The sequence below is a fragment of the Molossus molossus genome, unplaced genomic scaffold (genome assembly GCF_014108415.1).
Source record: "Molossus molossus isolate mMolMol1 unplaced genomic scaffold, mMolMol1.p scaffold_m16_p_1, whole genome shotgun sequence".
NCBI lineage: Eukaryota > Metazoa > Chordata > Mammalia > Chiroptera > Molossidae > Molossus > Molossus molossus.
The window spans coordinates 76,679,550-76,695,636 of NW_023425344.1; the positions used below are offsets into that span (position 1 = coordinate 76,679,550).

The window sequence follows — 16,087 nt, forward strand, 5'->3', positions numbered from 1 at the left end:
AGTGTAATCAAAAGACAACAGGGAGAGCTTGGGTAATCAAGAAAACTCCCCACCAAAAATACCTTCTGTAAAAAAGGAACTCTTACCTTTTGTGACAGCATGGATGGACCTGGAGATTATCATGCTAAGCTAAATAAGCAAGACAGAGAAACACAAATACCATATGATCTTACTTATATGTGGAATCTACAGAACAAATTAAACTGAGGAACAAAATGTAACCAGAGGCATGGATACATGGAACAGACTGAAGTCAGAGGGAAGAGGGTGGGGGGACTGGATGAAAGAAGGAGAAGAGATTGGCCAAAACTATATATGCATAGCCCAATGATACAGACAACAGTGTGGTAAGGGGGGGGGGGGGGTAGGGGGGGGTGTACACACACAAAGGAGAGCAGGGAAACCGCTGCCTAGCATCCCCTGAATTGGCAAACTGGATGCAAGTTATGGCTTCAGAGTCCGGGAAGAGCAGGTCGCCAAGCTGCTCCAGGGTCACATTATCTTTCAGAAGGGCACTGGTGTGGCAGAGAAGGACATGTCAGGATAGTGGGCCTGTAGGTGCGCTGGGAGGGAAGGCCGGGCTGCAGAGAGTCCGCAGTGAAAACAGGCTGGAGGGGTGGGGGAAAGGGAGGGCAAGGAAAAGAGGAAACCTCCTGAACTTTCTTATCCTCTCCTCCCACACATTACATTTGAATTAGAAATTTTAACAAAGGGAGGGGAAATACTTACAACTACGATGTTACCTCTCTAAAGTTGTTTCTCTCTCAGGGCATTGGGTATAAAGCGCAGATTGTGCCTATTGCCTCTGGTCGGCCTCTGGAGTAAAGGTTGGGCTGGTGTGGGTGCTCCGCAAGCGACCCCACTTTTAGGGAGGCAGGCCCTGCCCTTTCACACCAAAGTCCCGGCTGACCCCGCCTCCCTGCTTTGCCTCCTCTCCCCCTTCTTTCCCTCCGCTCTCCCCTGTGTGTCCCTCTGCACTGGACCCCACAGAAGAGCCAGGCGGCCGCAGCGGAAACTCCTGCCCCCGGCGCGCTCGCCCAGCTCCCCCGGCTCCTTGTAGCCCGAGCTACGGTGCTGGCAGCCCTGACCCCGCGGTGCCCTGCGCACGGCCCGCGCGGACTGCCTGACCTGCGCTCTGATCGGCGCTGGGGACGCCCTCTCGCGGTGAGAAGTTGCGCACCTGGAAAGTTACCGGGCTGTCTGGTGAGGTTGGAGGGTTGGGGGCTCCGCGCCAGGGTGCGTCGAAAGCGACAGGGTCGAAGTCCGCCAGAGGGCATGCCGTGCGCATCGCACGCGGTGCGCTCTGTTCTGCACCCAGCCGGTCTCCTGTGTGTGCTTTTCGCATGTGGACGTGTGCATGGCGTTGCACTTGCTTGGCGTGGCACCCTCTCGCGAGCTCCTGGAGGCAGTGGAAGGCTACTTGATTTTAAGGAGCTTGGCTAGGGGAAGGAGGGGAGAGCTCAGCCAGGGTGGGGATTCCTTGGGGTTCGCACACTTTTAGCCTCCGGCACCTCTGGAGACTTGCTCCGGGATGGGGGCTTGGCGCTGTTGTCGGAGCCTGCTCTCCAGACTCAGCTTGTCTAGGCTCTGCTAGCTGCTAGAAGACAGTACTGGGGCTAGGGCTGGGAGTCCGTGTAAACTTGTGTGCGTGTCCTGTCACTCCCGACACCATGAGGCGCTTTCACCTTTCTTGCTGTTTCCTGGCGATGAAGCAACAAGAGCACACAGATCAAAACAGTAAATCAGCCACTTTGGAGATGAGAGAAAAAGCAATGGATTTGAGTTTGAGAAAAACTAGGATGCAAATCCACAGCCGCTGAGTCCAGAACTGAGAACAAAAAGAAACAATTCAGGCATAATTAACAGATAGAAAGGTCTGACAAATGCCTTGGTGTTTTGTTTTGTTTTGTTTTGTTTTGTTTTGTTTTGTTTTGTTTTGTTTTGTTTTGTTTTGTTTTTCACCTTGTCCGGGAGTTCCTGAGACTTTTTAATAAGGGAAGAGAGCAATGTACACTTGCGCCTCCAGTTCCTTAGAAAGAGGGATGAACCACAGAACTTATACGCATGTATGCATGAACAGTGGACATGGACAACAATCTGGGGAAGGGGCAGGGAGGGAAGGGGGAGGGGGAATTAGTGGGGGGAAAAAGGAGAATCATCTGTAACAAAAATTAATCAATAAAAAAAAAGAAATTATTGTCTCTTTTTTCAAGTTTCTTCTTTGCAAGGTGATCATCCCACACACATACAGTATCTTTTGCCAGTACTGCTGTTTAATTTTATACAGAAGGAGCTAATATCCTGAAGAATTCTCTTCAGAGAATTGGAGGCCATTCTTTCCATTGGAGCACTGTGTGCCTAAGAAAAAAGGACATAAAAAGATGGTGCACAGAGATCTTTCTCTTTTATGTGAAATACTGCACTTTGGTATTCTGAAGTTCTTACAAGTGAAGCTAATTCATCTCAAAGTGAAGGCATCAGACCAGATAGCCCTTCTGATTTTTATCTGACACAGGGGGGTGTGGGACCAGCCCTGTTGTGTCTCTGCCCCTCTTACCATTCTTGATGTGGCTTCTTTAATTTCATAGTTGTAGAACTTCCATCAGCTTGATTTCAGATGGTTCTGGATGATGCTTGTTCAGTAGTTTAGTTATCATTTTGATTTGGTTGTGGGAGGAGGTGAGTATTGTGTTTACCTGCACCATCATCTTCACCAGTCAGGTGACTATTTTCTAATCTTGGAATAAGTAAACATTTCCTAGAGAGGACACAGAGAGCACTAACAAACAAACAAACAAAAAAGATAAATTAGATTTCAAAAATTTTAAAACTTCAGCTCGTCATAGTACCATTAAGAAAATGTATAGAGCCCTGGCCGGTTTGGCTCAGCGGTTAGAGCGTCGGCCTGCGGTCCTGAGAGACCCGGGTTCGGTTCCCGCTAAGGGCATGTACCTCGGTTGCAGTTTGTCCCCGGCCCTGGTCGGTCGTGCAGGTGGCAGCCACTCGATGTGTTCCCTTCACGTCGATGTTTCTCTCTCTCTCTCTCTGTTCCTCTCTCTTCCTTCCACTCTACCTAAAAAAAAAAAAGAAAAAAAAAAAGAAAAGAAAATGTATAGAATAGCCACAGACTGGGAGAATAAGTAAGGTGAAATTTTACATAATAATATGTATAAGAAGTACATTAAAGTAATATTCCATTTATGGTATAATATATAAAATATTTGAATTCCATGAACTCTTAACAATGAAATAAAAGGAAAAAATAACTGGAAATGTATACTTTGTACTTGATTGTATAGGCTTTACTAAAGATAAGACAATACTTTCTAATTTAGTAAAGATATTTTAATAAAAGATGAATGAATTTTTCTCAGGATACTTAAATAACATTTTAAAATGGGATTTCCAAGTCAAGGAAATATGCCTTTGTTTTTAGTTTACTGCCTTTTGTTAATAGTGCATTTTTATCAGATGTAGTTGGGGCAATCAGGAATTCTATAACTGGGCTTTGATTTACTAGTGGATATTCAAACGAATCTTCAAAAAAAAGTTAAGAATACTGAAATAAAAATTAGACCATAAGCAGCCCCCAAAAACATAACAGGAAACATAATCTTTAAAAATGTCCTGAAGATGTATGCTTTAGCTGCAGATAAAACACACCCCTCTATTACTGTTTAAATCACACTTTGTAACACAGAGTAGCCTAGCATATACAATGCTTCAATTGTTTCTTGGTTTACTGAGGGCTTAGAACTGGAAACAAATGCATAGAAAACGTGTGCAGAAAAATCAAAAGAAAACCCTATGCAAATGACAAGATTAATCATGGACATGGAATCAAGACTGACATTCCAGAATGCCATAAAACCTGTTACTCCTACAATAACAGGAGTAATAGCAAAAGTTACCCACAAGGATCACATTGGATGAGGAATTCACAATAAGGAAACAACAAATATAGCTGTTGATGCAACAATGACATTTCTAATACTATTTTCTATTATTGTATTATTCAGATCAAAATGTATAAATTCCTGATTATACACCATTAGGGGAATTTTATATTTTTCAGCCAAGTCTCATAACTACAGTAACATTCTCTTCTTATTGGTTGAAGAAGAAATACCCATGGTCTGAATGAAGGCCCGAGAAGAACTGATTTCATGTGGTGATGAGATATTAACATCATACTTAAAAAGTAAAAAATCCACAAAAAACTGGAAATACTGTTTATAAAAGTATTTCTATCATTTATCTCTTGTCTTTTATCTTCCATATATTGCACGTATTCTCCTAACCAAAACTCTGTAAGATTTTTATGTACATAGCCATTGTCTTCAAATTCTCCCAGGCATTTTCCCAGATTTTGCCTAGCATATATATCCCAGTTGTCAAGAGTTTCAGTGGACTGGGAAAAATGGCGGCGGAGTGAACGGAGCTACACAGACCGTCTCCCAGAACCAAACTGGAATTACAACTATAACACAGACAAATCGACAGGAAAAACCAACAGAAAAGCAGCTTGCGAGGACCATACAACGAGAGACACTGACTCCATCCCGGTAGGCTTGGGAAGGCGCAAGACGGGGCTGGGAGCCCACGGCAGCTCGGCAGCGGCCTCAGCTGAGAGCAGCGCCCTCGGGTCACACTCCCAGGCGGCTCCACAGCGCAGCCGGGACAGAGGCTGAAACAGCCACAGCCACTCACCTTGGGCTCCGGCAGAGGGAGGGCAGACTGGACTGGAACTGTGTCGGGACACTCGGGGTTTGGAGGGCGATCAGAGCTTTGGCTGAGTGCAGCCACTCAGGACGGTGGCCACATTGCTCCTTCCCAGAGCTCTGAGGAGAGGCAGCAGTCCCTCCCTCGGAGATCCAACCCCACCCTGTGGGCCATTGAAGTGCTAATTGAGGCTCACTAACAACCAGCATAGGCCCCACCCTCCTGAAAGCCCCTTGGCTGAGCAACAGAGGGAGTTTTTCAATCAACTGACAACCCAAAACTCATCAATTAACCTAGACTGCTAGCCTCCAGGCAAAAAGCTAGAGGATAACAGTATGTTTCCTGGGCTGGTAACTTTAACCAGGAAAGTAAGACTTGACAGTGGTGTTTAACGTGGGTCCTCCCTCGCTCATCTAAACACAGGAGAGGGAGCCACAAACAGCAGAACACCAACACCCACAGGGAGAACTTGACAGGCTCCAAAGCCCACATTGATAGCCAAAATGGTGAAACACAGAAACAGAAGCCAAATGAAAGAGCAAGACACCTTCACCGAAGATGAGATCAATGTGGAGCAATTAGGCATGTTAACAGAGCTAGAATTCAGAGCCATGATCTTGAGGAAGCTGAACAGCATGAGTAAGGACATAGAGACACTGAAAATAAGCCAAATGGAAATTAAAAACCAACAAGAAGAGATAAAAAATGACATATCCGAAATGAAAAACACATTGGAAGGTTTAAAGAGCAGAGTAGGGGAAGCTGAGGACCGGATCAGTGAATTAGAAGACAGGGTAGAAAAAATCAACCAATCAGAAAAACAAAAGGAAAAAACTATTAAAAAACAGGAAGACAGCTTAAGAGAACTATGGGACAACTGGAAACGTAATAATATTCGCATCATAAGAGTCCCCGAAGAAGAAGAAAAGGAGCAAGGGATAGAGAATATATTCAAAAAAATAGTGAGAGAAAACTTCCCTAATTTGGTGAAGGAAGAAGGCATTCAAGTTCAAGAAGCACAGAGAGTCCCAAGTAAGAAGAACCCAAACAGGCCCACACCAAGACACATAGTAATTAAAATGCCACAAATTAAAGACAAAGAGAGAATCCTAAAAGCAGCAAGAGATAAGCAACAGGTAACCTACAAAGGGAACCCCATAAGGCTCTCAGCTGACTTCCCACAAGAAACACTACAGGCCAGAAGAGAATGGCATGAAGTAATCAAAGTCATGAAAAACAAGAATCTGAATCCAAGACTACTCTACCCAGCAAGGCTATCATTCAAAATAGAAGATCTTCCCAGACAAAATAAAGAGCTTCCCAGACAAAAAAAGGCTAAGGGAATACATTAGCACCAAACCAGCACTGCAAGAAATGTTAAAAGGACTGCTGTAATTAGCAGTAGAAATGGGAAGAAAAATAGAACCACACTAAAAAAAATGGCAATAAATAAGTACATATCAATAATCACCTTAAATGTAAATGGATTGAATGCTCCCATAAAGAGACACAGAGTAGCTGATTGGATAAGAAAGCATGACTCATCTATATGTTGTTTACAAGAGACCCACCTCTCAACAAAAGACTCACATAGGTTGAAAGTGAAGGGATGGAAAAAAATTTTCCAAGCAAATGGAAAGCAAAAAAAAGCTGGGGTAGCAATTCTCATATCTGATAAAATAGATTTCAAAATGAAGACCATAAGTAGAGACAAAGAAGGCCACTACATAATATTGAAAGGATCTATCCAACAGGGAGATATAACCTTGATAAACATATATGCACCCAATATAGGAGCACCAAAATATATTAAAAATCTTCTGGAGGACTTCCAAGGAGAAATCGACAACAATACAATCATGGCAGGGGACTTCAACACCCCGTTGACAGCACTGGATAGATCCTCTAGGCAAAAAATTAGCAAGGAAACAGAGACTCTAAATGAAGCACTAGACCAAATGGATTTAATAGATATCTACAGAGAATTACACCCCAAAACTACAGAATACACATTCTTCTCAAGTGCACATGGGACATTCTCAAAGATAGACCACATGATAGGACACAAAATAATCTCTACAAGTTCAAGAAGATTGAAATCATATCAAGCATCTTCTCAGATCACAATGGCATGAAACTAGAAATCAATTGCAACAAGAACATGCAAAGACATTTCAACACATGGAGGCTAAATAGCATGTTATTAAACAATGAATGGGTCACCGAGGAGATCAAGGAAGAAATTAAAAACTTCCTGGAAACCAATAAAAATGAACACACAACAACACAAAATCTATGGGATGCAGCGAAAGCAGTTCTGAGAGGGAAGTTCATAGCACTACAGGCCTACCTCAAAAAAACAAGAAAAATTTCTAATTGACTGTCTAACCTCACAACTTAAAGAATTAGAAAGCAAACAAAAAGAAAACCCCAGAGCAAGTAGAAGGAAGGAAATAGTAAAGATCAGAGCAGATAAATGACATAGAGACCAAAAAAACAATTCAAAGGATCAATGAAACAAAGAGCTGGTTTTTCGAAAAGATAAACAAGATTGATGGACCCTTAGCTAGACTCACCAAGAAACAAAGAGAGAGAACCCAAATACACAAAATCAGAAATGAAAGAGGAGAAGTAACAACCAACACCACGGAAATACAAAAGATCGTTAACAACTACTATGAACAACTATATGGCAACAAATTCGACAATCTAAGCGAAATGGACAAATTTCTAGAAACACACAGTCTCCCAAAACTATTCCCGGAAGAGATAGAAAACTTGAACAGACCAATAACAACTAAGGAAATTGAAGAGGTAATCAAGACTCTCCCAGCAAACAAAAGCCCAGGCCCAGATGGTTTCATGGGGGAGTTTTACCGGACATTCAAAAAAGAACTAACACCCATTCTCCTCAAACTATTTCAAAAAATTCAAGAAGAAGGAAGACTTCCAAACACGTTCTATGAGGCCAGCATAATTCTAATTCCAAAACCAGGAAAAGACACTACGAAGAAAGAAAACTACAGGCCGCCCTGGCCGGTTTGGCTCAGCGGTTAGAGCGTCGGCCTGCGGTCCCGAGAGACCCGGGTTCGGTTCCCGCTAAGGGCATGTACCTCGGTTGCAGTTTGTCCCCGGCTCTGGTCAGTCGTGTGGGTGGCAGCCACTCAATGTGTCCCTTCACGTCGATGTTTCTCTCTCTCTCTGTTCGTCTCTCCCCCTCCTACTCTACCTGAACAAAAAATGGAAAAATGTCCTCGGGTGAGGATAAAAAAAAAAAAAAATAGAAAAAAAAAAAAAAAAATAAAACTACAGGCCAATATCCCTGATGAACATAGACGCCAAAATCCTGAACAAAACATTAGCAAATCAGATCCAGAAATACATCAAAAAAATTATTCACCATGACCAAGTGGGATTCATTCCAGGGATGCAAGGCTGGTACTATATTCACAAATCAATAAACGTGATACACCACATAAACAAAATGAAGAATAAAAACCACATGATCATATCAATAGATGCTGAAAAAGCATTCGACAAAATCCAGCATCCATTTCTGATAAAAACACTCAGCAATGTAGGAATAGAGGGATCATATCTCGACATAATAAAGGCCATATATGAAAGACCTACAGCCAACATCATACTCAATGGACAGAAACTAAAAACATTTCCATTAAGAACAGGAACAAGACAGGGATGTCCACTTTCGCCACTCTTATTTAACATTGTACTGGAAGTCTTAGCAACAGCAATCAGACATGAAGAAAAAATAAAAGGGATCCAAATTGGAAAGGAGGAAGTGAAACTGTCATTATTTGCAGATGACATGATATTGTACATAGAAAACCCTAAAGACTCCATCAAAAATCCATTAGACTTAATAAATGAATTTGGCAAAGTAGCAGGATACAAAATTAACGTCAAGAAATCAACGGCATTCTTGTACATCAATGATGAACTCACAGAAAGAGAAACTAAAAAAACAATCCCATTTACCATCGCTCCAAAAAAATTACGATACCTAGGAATAAACTTAACCAAAGAAGTAAAGGACCTATTTGCAGAAAACTACAGGTCATTGAAAAAAGAAATAGAGGAAGATATAAAAAAGTGGAAGCACATACCCTGTTCATGGATTGGAAGAATTAACATCATTAAAATGTCCATACTACCCAAAGCAATCTATAGACTCAATGCAATCTCCATCAAAATACCAACGACATATTTCATAGAACTAGAACAAATACTTCAAAAGTTCATATGGAACCAAAAAAGACCCCGAATAGCCACAGCAATCTTGAAAAAGAAGGACAAAGTAGGTGGGATCACAATACCAGATATCAGGTTATACTACAAAGCGACTGTAACCAAAACAGCCTGGTACTGGCACAAGAACAGGCATATAGACCAGTGGAACAGAACTGAAAACCCAGAAATGGACCCAGGGCAATACGCTCAATTAATATTTGACAAAGGTGGCAAGAGCATACAGTGGAGTAAAGACAGCCTCTTTAATAAATGGTGTTGGAAAAATTGGACAGCTACATGCAAAAAAATGAAACTAGACCACCAACTTACACCATACACCAAAATAAACTCAAAATGGATAAAAGACTTAAATGTGATCCGTGAATCCATAAAAATTCTAGAAGAAAATGTAGGCAACAAAATTTCGGACATCATACGGAGCAGAATTTTCACTGATACATCACCTAAGGCAACAGAAATAAAGGAGAAAATGAACACATGGGACTACATCAAACTAAAAAGCTTCTGCACAGCAAAAGAAACAATCATCAAAATGGAAAGGCAACCCACTGTATGGGAGAACATCATTGCCAATTATGTATCAGATAAGGGGTTAATTTCCAATATATATAGAGTGCTCATACAACTCCACAAAAGGAAGACAAAGAACCCAATTAAAAAATGGGCAGAGGAGCTGAATAGACACCTCTCCAAACAGGACATACAAATGGCCAAGAGACATATGAAGAAATGCTCCACATCACTAATCATCAGAGAGATGCAAATTAAAACAACAATGAGGTATCACCTCACACCTGTCAGAATGGCCGCCATCAACAAATCATCAAACAACAAGTGTTGGCGAGGGTGTGGAGAAAAGGGGACTCTACTACACTGCTGGTGGGAATGCAGACTGGTGCAGCCGCTATGGAAAACAATATGGTGCTACCTCAAAAAATTAAAAATTGAACTTCCATTTGACCCAGTGATCCCACTGCTGGGAATATACCCTAAGAAGCCTGAAACACCAATCAGGAAGAATATATGTACCCCCATGTTCATAGCAGCACTATTTGCAATAGCTAAGATCTGGAAACAGCCCAAGTGTCCACCAGTAGACGAATGGATAAAAAAGCTGTGGTACATATACACAATGGAGTACTATGCAGCGGTAAGAAAGAAAGATCTCTTATCCTTTGAGACGACATGGAGGGACCTGGAAAGTATTATCCTAAGTGAAAGAAGCCAAGCAGAAAAAGACAAATACCACATGATCTCACTTATATATGGAATATAATGAACATAACAGTCTGAGGAATACAGTAGACCCAGACACATGGAAGTAGGGCACAGACTGACATCCCTCAGAAGAGGGGATGGGGGGTGGGGGGGTGGGAAGAGATAAACCACAGAACTTATATGCATGTATGCATGACCAATGGACATGGACAACTAAGCCGGGGACAGGGTGGAGGGGGGGGGGTGCCAATGGGGTAAAAAGGTAAAATATCTGTAACAAAAAAATAAATAAAAATTCATAAAAAAAAAAAAAAAGAGTTTCAGTAACAATAACCATAACCTTGGGACCATACTCTGGAAAATACTCTTCATCTACATCAAAATATGGTGTAATGTAGGAATTGTCACTTGTCAAATTTCAAAGGTCTAAACCTTCCTGCACATGGAAATACCCATATATACTACTTAAGACATACAAAATGTATGGAAACACTGCAAAAAACATGGACTTAGTGCTTGTGAGAAAAGGCCAAATAGTCTCTAAAGAACAAATTTATTGGATGAATATCAGTTTCCTATTCATCTGGGAGAGAACCAAATGGGAAATAGCAGCATCGTTTTTGTTTGGTTTGGGTTTTTGTTTTGTTCGGTTTTTTAGATAAAGTAGAAGGCACAGAGGGAGAAAGAAAGAGAAACATCAATGTGTGAGAGACATATCAATTGGCTGCCTCCCACACATCCCTGATTGGGGCCAGGGATTGAACCTACAACCCAGGTACATGCTCTTGACCAGCAATCGAACCCACCACCCTTTGGTTCACAGGCTTATGCTCTAACTGCTGAGCCAAACTGTTCAGGGCAACAGCAGCATCTTATTAATGAGGAACATTTGTGGTCAGGTGTATCTGGGTTTTTTAACCATTGTAGGAAGACTACTTCTTTTATACCATCCAGAACCATAAATGCCCCCAAACAGGTGATATTATAAAAATAACAAAAGAACATAGTTGTTCCTGTATAAATGCAAAAGTTTTGTACAGACCTGAAAGAGGTCATAATCCCTGTATAGAAGGCCAGGATGTTAGGGACAGTGGTGATTGTAATGGACACTGCCACTTTTGAATAGACATGGGACATGCACTCTTTTATGCTATCCCTGAGTTTGATATTCTGCCAGCCAGAAATCATGATAAACATGTCCTCAACCCCAATAACTATAAAAAAATAATAATAATAATAATCTGCATAAATATTAATATCCATTAAAAATTTAAACCGATCACCCTGGCCAGTGTGGTTCAGTTGGTTGAGTGTCATCCTGTGTTCTGAGGGGTTGCCAGTATGATTCCCAGTCAGGGCACATCCCAGGTTGCAGGGTCGATTCCCAGTAGGGGGCATGCAGGAGGCAGTGGATCAGTGTTGTGCTCTTACATCAATACTGGTGACACCGCCCTGCCAAGCTCAAGTGCAGCGTAAAGGACTGTTGGCGGTACCCAGGTGTGCTTTTTTCTGGAGAAACTATAGACAGTCTCAGATGAACACTGAACTGAGTGGGAACAAGAGCCAATCATTCAGCCCTCCCACAGGTTAGGTTATCACCATCCCCAGTGGGAGGACCTGGTCAGGGCTCCAGGTAGCAGGCAGCCGTGGAGCTGGCAGGAGACATGCACTTGCAAGCCTCCCTTCGGGATCTCTGGTGGGGCACTGCTAACCTAGAAAGTGAGCAGCTAACTCCCTGACCCATAGCCAGCAACACCCCCCAACAAGGGGCTGCCTGGATTTGCATTCCCAAAATCTGCCAGCACCGCCAGTCAAGCAGTCCCATGGGGGGAAGGAAGTGCAAATCAGAACTAGGAAATTTGGAGTGACCCCCTCAGAGGTCTACATCAGGGTCTTTGGCAGTGAGCTGCAGAGATAGAAGAGGGTAACAAGTTCTTTCCCTTCTCAAGATCCAGTACAACCCCAAGCAGGGGGGGCAGCCTTGATCTATTTTTCCGTCCTCACCTGCACCTTCCTACAGGTGCAGCCTCACAGGGTAAAGGGGTCACAACTCAGAAAAGGGAAATCAGGTGTGATTGATTCCCTCAGAGTCTCTCCTCATGGTCTCTGTCACAGCACAACTGAGCTGGTAGGCAAGTAACTAGCTTCCCTCCTGAGGCCTGAGGGTCCAAGCCACCCCAATCAAAGGGAAGTTTGCATTTGCATTCCAAAATCCTGCTGGTCCCATCTAGCTAAACTCATTTCCTCAGGCTGAAAGTCAATCCCACCAATGAACGGGCAATAGCAATCAGCTCCCAACTGCAACAGGAGGGCCCACATAGTCCACACAAGGAACATTCCTAGAGCACTCAGCTCAGGAGATCAAGGAGACAGTACCACTGGGTTCCTTCCACAGGGCACTTACTGCACAAGGTCACCCCACAAAGACCCGAAGTTATAGTAGTTCTATTTAGCACATAAAAACAAACACAAAGAGACAGATAAAATGGGGAGGCCAAGAAACAATCCCCAAATGAAAGAAAAGGAAAAATTTCCAGAACAAACTAAATGAAATGGAAACAAGCAATTTATCAGACACAGAGTTAAAAATAATGGTTATAAGGATGCTCAAGGAACTTAATGAGAATTTTTTCAACATGAAAAAAAGATAGAAACTGAATAAGAACCAGTCAGAAATGAATAATACCAAATCTGACACCAAGAATACACTGGGAGGAATTAAAAGTAGGGTGGACAAAGTGAAGGATAGAATCAGCAATTTGGAAGACAAGGTAGAAAAACACACCCAAACTGAGCAACAAAAAGAAAAAATCATTTTAAAAAATTAGGATAGCCCCAGTTGTTTTGGCTGAGCAGTTAGAGCATCAGCCCTCAGACCAAAGGGTGGCAGGTTTGATTCCCTATCAAGGGCACATACTTGGGTTGCAGGTTTGATACCCAGCCCTGGTCAAGGTTGCAAGGGAGGCAACTGATTGATGTGTGTCTCTCTCATATCTCTCTCTCTCTCTGTCTCTCTCTGTCTCTCTCTCTCTCTCTCTCCTTTCCTCTGTCTGAAACTCAATAATGTTTTATTTATTTATTTATTTATTCATTTATTTATTTATTTATTTTTTAATTCCTCACTTGAGGATATGTTTTTCTATTTATCATCAGCCAGAGTGGGAGGGAGGGAGAAAGAGAGACAGAGAGAAACATGTGATAGAGCCACATTGACTGGTTGCCTCCCGCATGACTTGACCAGGGCCAGGGACAAACCACAACCAAGGTACATGCCCTTTACCGGAATCGAACCTGCGACTCATTGGTCCACGGGTCAACGCTCTAATCACTGAGCCAAACCGGCCAGAGCACAACTCAATAATATTTAAAAAGAAAAGATTGATGAACCTTTACCCAGACTCACCAGATACATTGCTTTCTTTCTTTCTTCTTCTTTTTTAATATGTTTCTATTGATTTTTTAGAGAGAGAGGAAGGGAGAGAGAGATAGAAACATCAATGTGAGAGAGAAATATCTATCGGCTGCCTCCTGCACGCCCCCTACTGGGGAATGAGCCCACAACCCAGGCATGTGCCCTGACTGGGAATCAAACCAGAACCTCTCAGTCCACGGGACGATGTTCAAGCCACTGAGCCACACTGGCCAGGCTACATTGCCTTTTCCATCAGAGCCTTGTAAGTTGATACATTATGTCCACTACATTCTTTTTATTGAGACAGCTGCAAGGCCTTCTGAAGTTTAAGGGGAGGAGGCATAATGATGGGAAGATTGTCAGAGTATTTGTAGTCTTGTCTCAAAATCAGCACAAATATAACCTTTCGAAGGAAGCCAGCAGAGGTCACTAAGCTCCTGTAAAATTCATGAAATATTGACATTCAAAACACAGCAACAAAAATTAAGAATTGTGAGTTTAGATTTTCAAATGTGCTGAATTAGGAGCCTGACCTTCATGCAGCTGCTTTTAAAGTAAGCAAATAGGCCTCACTGAGGGCAAAACTGGGAGCTGGGCATTTCTGTCTGCACTTCTGCACTGGACTCTGTTGGGGGACAGCTACAGTGAGTCCTTGCCAGCTTGCCAAGAACTGTTACTTTGTTTGCTATGGTTCTATGGGTCTTATGGAAGCAAGTTCCATTGGCTTTCAGAACTAGGTGTTCTGGGAGGGGATCATTCCTCAGGTGGAAGTTTTAAGAGTTGGAGTGCTAGATGTTGGGTACAAACTCTTCACTCCTCAGGGATAAGCTAGGAGTTGTGAATTCTACCTGATTGTATGTTACTGTGCCAGCAGTGGGGCTTACAGTGACAGTGTATCTCAACCTCTCCTACCCATTTTAATTTGGGTCTTTTCTCATTCAACCACTTTGTAGGAGTCATTCAGCCAATTTCTGGATTTCTTTCAGCGGAAAATTCTTCTTGTGAAACTGTAGATTTGATGTATATGTGGGAAAAGTGAGCTCAACAGCTTCCTATGTCATTATCTTGGACCAGAACCCTTTTGCAAATTCTGTGTGCTTATGATAGTTCTAAAATCTTGGTTACGGAATTTGTTGTTCATGTTAAATGGTCATCTGCCCATATTAAAAACAAAACAGAACCAGAGAAAGCTTTGGTTAGTATTTCTACATGAGTGAACATTAGACTGTTCTCTAATGTTCCATGTATTTGTGTTACCTTCCCCAAGTAGATGGCAAATTTCATGAGAATCTTGTGATAAAGCAATCCTGAGTTGAGAATGGATACTAAGACTATTTAGAACTCTTAATGGAGACAAAAAAAAACCAAAATAGTTATTTAAACCAGTGGTTCTTAAGCCTATCAGACTCAACACCCTCTCTTCAGAATAAATACTTTGAAATGACCACTTTGGCATCTAAAATAGAATTAATTAGTGGCATAACCAGAAAACAAATAAGCTTGCCCACCCACCTTCACCCCTGCCAAAAGGTAATATAGTACCCTAACTATAACACAGAGTAGAAATATAATAAATTTAATTTAAAATAACACATTTTATTGTTATAAATGTATGAATACAACTATACAAAAATAAAGTTCTCTATAGCCCTTATCTGGGAGGGGATAATATACAATGTAATTTATATACAATGTAATTTCTAATATACAATGTAATTTACCATATAATTTGTTTACTTAGTATGGCTCTCCCTTTGAAAGTAAGCTCCGGGAAGGCAAAAGAATCTGTTTTGCTCACTAATATATTCCCAGTGCAAAAAATAGTCCCGACACATGGAATGTGTACAATAAATGTTTGTTAAATAATGTAATGTTAAGAATGCTTTTTCCAACAAATAAAAAAATTAACAGTAGCTTGAAGCATAAACATTTTTATTGTTCGTGTTATAAGAAACACTGATTGGTATTACAAATTCTCTGCTCCGTGTCATCAGTAGCCAATGATTCCTCCCCTGATTTTGGCAAGACTGCTGCTGTAGCTGCAAACATGTCTTCATACAATAGAATCTCAAGCAGAAGAAACTGTGATGGAAGAAAAAATTTTCTTTGCACATGTGTCTTTTCAGAATGGTAAATCTTTCCCAGATGTCTAGAGTAGAATTCCTCTGAGGTCTCATTGGTCAGAATGGTTTCACACTGTCATTTCTATACAAATTATTGGCAAAAGGAAATGAATAGCCATAATGAACATATACACAAATAAAGGTTTATGCTAGGGACTGGACATACTGCTCTCTAAACAAAATTGGAATTTTGTTAACAAAGAATTAGGAAAATGGTTGTTGAGTAGGCAACCAATGGTGTCTCTCTGCATGACATATAGTTAAATAAATATCATTTATTGAAAATTTATAATTAATAAGATTATGTTTTATAATTAAAATAATGTGCTGCCTAATGTTA

At 41.6% G+C, this 16,087-nt stretch overlaps 1 pseudogene; it reads right to left on the bottom strand.

The window, feature by feature from the left end:
- Positions 1–3,539: 3,539 nt before the first annotated feature.
- The window catches only part of LOC118629623, an 85,429-nt pseudogene continuing 72,881 nt past the window's right edge, over positions 3,540–16,087 (bottom strand).